The following is a 5854-nucleotide window of genomic DNA, read 5'->3' on the forward strand; positions in this document are numbered from 1 at the left end:
TTAAAGATGAAGAACTGAGCCTCAATCTTAAAAAAGCATAAAAACATAAATCAAAATAAAAAAAATACTTGCATTACTAATCAATAAAATCAAACATAACTCTTAACCTTTAACAAAAGGAGGTTTAGTTACTCATAGTAGAAAAGAAAATAACCTAAAACTAAAGATTTTCTTAATCCGTAGACTCCAAGATCCAAAGATATTTCTCCGTAAACTTTGTTCACTTATTTATATTCTTGCTTCCTAACTAATTAAAATTCAAAACTTAATCTTATCTTCCGAAGAGTAAGATAACAACTTATTCAAATTCAAATCTAATCTAATATAAATCCTAACAACCAAATCTTATCTTTCTAGAAGAAGTTGCTGCTAACTAATCTTTCAAATCTTGAATCTTGAGTTGATTTTAGAGCTTCCTGGAAATTGAAGTTGTACTTGGTGCTGGGCTCCTGGGATTGGCGTTGGACTTTAAAAAATTCTAGACCATTGAGAGTTGAAATATCATTCGAAGCAATGCTCTGGATTTGGGAGCTAGGCTCTGGATTTGGGAGCTAGGCGCTCAGTACATAAGAATTGGTGGCGCTGGGCACCACTCCTTGGAGTTGGGCGCCTACCCACTTCTGCTCTTCCCAGGCACGAAAGCGCTAGGCTTGGTGATGGTGGAGTTGGGCGCCCAATTTGGGCACTGGGCTTGGAGCAGGGGCGTTGTGTAGTGCCTAGAACTGGGCTTGGAGGTTGAGCACCCGGCTTGGAGTTTCGACGCTGGGCTTGTCGTCTTGAAGCCTGGCACCAGCCTTGCATTTACTTCCCTGGAAGTGCACTTGTGTTTTTTTCTAAATTTTATCTTGATTTGCTTAACTACATCCTGAAAGCTTAATCATTTTAAAATAACTCCAACATATGATCAGTTATAAAAATGTCACGAAAAACATAAGAACTTTGATTCAAATCTAAGAAAACTAAATAAAAAGAAACATAAAAACAACTAAAGATGCCTAGGCATCATCATTCTCATAACTTTTCAATTGACTAGGGATAGCTTTGAAAATTGTGTGACTTTAAATTAGTATTGTGCTTTACCTCTTCTTGCCACTTAATTGACCAAGGAATTGGCGATTAGGTGGGATAAAGATAAATTAAATTTTCAAGAAATTCGGGTTTGATTATTATGATTTGTCGTGAAAATATACTTGCATAAATGAAAGTAAAGAGCATGAAATTTTCTTTTTCTAAGAAATAAACATCTCTGAAACCTTAATATATTCATCCATTGTCTTCTTTTTCTCATTCATAAGTATAGCATACATCACTATTGATTACTTTCATTTAGTTACAACTCTCTACAAAAAAAAAGTTTCATTGATCTAATTAGGAGTTCAATTGAAGACCGCTTGCTCAATTGTTTAATCCTTGTGGGAATGACACCTACTCACCATGGTATTATTTGAAGCGATTTGGTGCATTTGCCAATAGAACCATCAGCATACATCCCTGTTGCTTACTTTACATCCAATTATTACTCCCTACAAAAGTTTCGTTGATCTAATTAGAATTTCAATTAAAGACTGCTTTACTTAATCCTCTAGTTCTCGTGGGAATGATACTCACTCACCGTGGTATTATTTGAAGTAATTTGGTACACTTACCAATAGAGCCATTTATGTAAATTTGAAGAAATGTGGCTCCAAAAACTAGAATGTAAGAAGGTGGTGAAACGAGCATCGACCAATTATCATGAACTTCTTCAAGAGAAGATTTAGAATTGTGGGATGGTTTTAGATGAGTGAGGAAAAAAACACTTTTGGAAAGCTATCCAAAGAAATCAAGGAAAAATAGAATATTATTGAGTAACTAATAAGAATGCCACAAATAGAATAAATGCTGCAAAATCTACAACACAAACAATTAGAGCTTGACATCCTCGTCCATCAAGAATAAATTTGGTGGTCACAGAAGTCCAGGGCAACTTGGGGAAAGCGGGTGACAAGAACATTAAAAATTTCCACCAAAAGGCCTCACAGCGAACTTGAAGGACCCGATCTGCAAAATCACCAATGAGACCGGAATCATCCAACATGATGAAGAGAAAATAGGGGAGGTAATTATTATTTTTTGAAAACTTATTTGGTACAAAAGGAACCTCAAAAAGGGAAGATGCAACTAAGGTATTTAGAGGGCGAGTCTTACAGGCCAAATTATAATATTTTTGGATAAAACATTTACAGTAGACGAAGTAAGAACAACCTTGTTTCAAACACATCCAACTAAGGCACCATGTTCAAATGGGATGCTGACCTTGTTTTACCAAAAAATGTGGGATATGGTCAGAAAAGACACAATAGAGGCAATCCTAAATATCTTGAAAAATAATGCTGATCAAAAGAGCATAAATAATACCTATCTATATCTTATTCCAAAAACACCAAACCTACAATATCCTATGAAGTACCGACTTATTTCTCTATGCAATTTGTTCAAAATTGCAACTAAGACTGATGAATAGACTTAAGCAAGTGTTATCAGATCTAGTTGGAGAAAACCAAAGTACCTTTATACCAGGGTGGCAAATAACGGATAATGGATTGGTGGCCTTTGAGATAGTTCATTACAAGAGGAAAAGGGTGTGTTGTTCAAAAGGCTATATTGGAATGAAAGCTAGACATGGATAAAGCTTATGACAGACTTGAATGGAGTTTCTTCATGGAAGTTCTCAAGGCAATAGATTATTCTTAGAAATGGATGGACTTAATTCAAAGGTGTATTATTACAGTATCATTCTCTATTCTAATCAATGATACTCTATCCAAGAAATTTACGCCCTCGCGAAGAATCAGGTAAGGAGATCCTTTGTCTCCATACATACTCATCCTATGTGCGGAGGTACTCTCGATTCTTTTGAGAAGAGCACGGGAAAGGAAGACTATACGAGGGATTAAGGTAGTCAGGAACACACTAAAAGTGTCATATCTTTTTTTGCCGATGATATCATCACATTCCTAAGGGCAGCAGGTTAGGATATTATTGCAATAAAAGACATTCTTCGCACTTACCAATTAGCTTCAAGCCAATGAGTTAACTTAGATAAACTAGACCTCTCTTTTAGTCGAGATGTACCTACTATCAGATATATGCTTATTCAATGGTTTAGCTATTAAGGTAGAAAAGGAACACTCAAAATATTTGGATATTCCAACACTAATGTGAAGATCCAAGAGATAGAAATTTTAATTTTTTCAATAATCATTATTGAAGAAGCTTAAAGGTTGGAAGGAGAAAAGTCATGAACAAATAAAGAAGTCTTAATCAAATCAGTTATCCAAGCTATCCCGTCATATATAATGGGATGCTTTCAGCTCCAGAGCGGCTTATGTCGACACATGGAAAGTTTAATCAGCTGCTTTTACTGGGGAAGTAAGAATGGAGAGCGAAAAGTACATTGGATAAAATGGTCCAAGCATTGTATGAAAAAGGAGGAGGAAGGGTTTGTATTTTTGTCATTTAAATAGTTTTAATCAGGCATTACTTACAAAACAATGGTGGAGAATTATTTAACAACTTGACTCCTTATCGACACACGTCCCAAAAGCAAAATTTTTCAACTGGAAGACTTTTTTTAAGGTAGATCTAGGTTCCAATCCTTGGTATACATGGCACATTATTTGGTCATCTAAAAGGGTTTTAAAATTAGGCAAATTATAAAAAATAGGTTCAAGCAATACAATTCAAATATGGGAGGACCCATGGATAGCCTAATTAGAATGGCTTTAAGATTGGGAGCAGTTGCCCAAAAAGGGGTCATGATCTAACTGTGGATTCTCTAATTGATCAGGAGTCATTGCAATGAAAAAAAATTTATATCAAACAAGCATTCCTTAGTTTTAAAGCAAATCAAATACTAAGTTTACCAACAGATCTCAATCAGTAGTCAGATACATATTATTGGAAAGACTCTAACACATAGGATTACGAGGTAAAGAGAGAAAATCATCTTATTAGATCACACCTAACATCCACATCTCAAACAAGCAATCAGAAGCATCCAAACTTTTTCTTCGAAAAAACTTTAGCAGGTGCAAGCTCATCCACCTGTGCTCAATTTTGTTTGGAGATTGATATCTTCTGCCATCCCCACCAAAATAAGCCTGCCAGAAAGAGGAACAAATTTCTTATCAATGTGTCTGAGGTGTTGGAATGTAGAGGAGACTGAGCTTTTCCTGATGCGAGACTGTTCCTGGGTGCACTGATTCTAGTTTGCACCGTAGTTGGACTTCATCAGCAAGGATGAGCGTGGACTCTTCTTGAATGCATGGAACAGATGGCACCAAACGGTGGGGGAGGAATCAATCGGTCTTCAAAGCCATTGAAGTAGTCCCGCATCTCGCGTGACATTCGTCACTTGAAAATCCACCAAGTACCAAACCACGCAAGCCAGAATGGAACAGATGGCACCTCTACCTGTGCCTCCAGGGAGCACTAGCATCATTACGTGGCACTGTCAGCCACCATCTTACTACAAGTTGAATTTTGACGCTGCGTGCTATAACGCCAACGATGGTATGTAGTATAATAGATATATTGAATTTATATATACTATGGGCTCACCTGTTGAGCCGCTTTTCTATTGAATTTAAGAAATTAATTATATATTTTTATTTTAAAATTATAAATTTAATAATAATTAAAAATAAATTATAAAAAAGTAAAATATTTTAAATTATTTAACATATAAAATGTTAAAGTAAACAAATTTAAATTAAAAAATAAGATTAAAAAAATATTAATTTATTATTATGTGTAAAAAAATCAATATAAAAATTTACTAATATTATTTAAAGATTAATTATTTATAAATATTATTAAATTTATTTATTTTTTCAATCCTATTTAATTAGAAGCAAATTTAAAAATTTATATTTAAAATATTCTTTATCTCTGTCCATAATTCTAATAGATAAAAAAATATATTTCTTCAATCTTATTTTAAACCTCTTTAATTATCTTTAATTTTATTATTTTTTAAGATTATTAATTTTTATTTTGATTATATTATCTCATCATATTATACACTATCCTTTCTCTTATCATTATTATTATGTTGCCTTATTTTATTCTCTTAATTTTTTGTTTTCTTCTTCTATTCATCTCAATCGCAATTAATTATCACATACCACTATCCCAACTCTTATTTTTGTTTATCACTTTGATCCATAACTACCATTGTGTTAACTTTTGAGTTATTAAAGATTTGCTAAAAGAAAATTTTTTTTCTTTGATTTAGATATCTAGATGTATAGATCTTTATTATTTTTCAGACTTACTTGTTAAGTCATATTTTATTGCTTTCAGACAAAATTTAAGATATCAAGTATTCAGATTTTTTGTTAATCAAATTATAAAACTTGTCAACAATTATAAAAAATAATATCAAATGTATTATATTTTTTTAAAAGAGTAATATTATATGGACACTACTATTTTAGCTACTATTAACATATACAATTGAATATAAAAATATTATATTGTTGAATATCTCTCCTACTCGTAACACTTATTTGTAATAATTATTAATTTTTCTCTAGATCTAATATGTCAACTTCTATGTCTCTAACTAATAAAATTTTTAAGATTTTTGTTTCATTTAATTTCAAAACAAAATTGTAATTTTTATATTGTTATTTTTTTCTAATAATTTTTTTAGGAAATTAATTTTTATATTTTTTAAATTATAAATTTGGGATAAAAAATAAAAATTTTAATAAATAATAAATTATTAATAAATAAAAATAAAAATAAAAATTTTATAAGTTATTTAATTTTTTTAATAATAAACTTTAAATTAATTTAAGTATAATAC

The 5854-nt window shown here is 31.8% G+C and overlaps 1 long non-coding RNA gene across 1 annotated transcript; it reads right to left on the reverse strand.

Annotated features, from left to right (window-relative positions):
* Nucleotides 1-1810: 1810 nt before the first annotated feature.
* Nucleotides 1811-4541, reverse strand: LOC140178170 (uncharacterized). The gene is made up of 2 exons (XR_011870417.1): nt 4004-4541; nt 1811-2040 (listed from the first exon to the last, which is right to left on the reverse strand). It is a non-coding gene; the product is annotated as an uncharacterized lncRNA (long non-coding RNA).
* Between the last annotated feature and the right edge of the window lie 1313 nt (nt 4542-5854).

Source organism: Arachis hypogaea, chromosome 13 (assembly GCF_003086295.3).
Source record: "Arachis hypogaea cultivar Tifrunner chromosome 13, arahy.Tifrunner.gnm2.J5K5, whole genome shotgun sequence".
In the NCBI taxonomy this organism is placed as follows: Eukaryota; Viridiplantae; Streptophyta; class Magnoliopsida; order Fabales; family Fabaceae; genus Arachis; species Arachis hypogaea.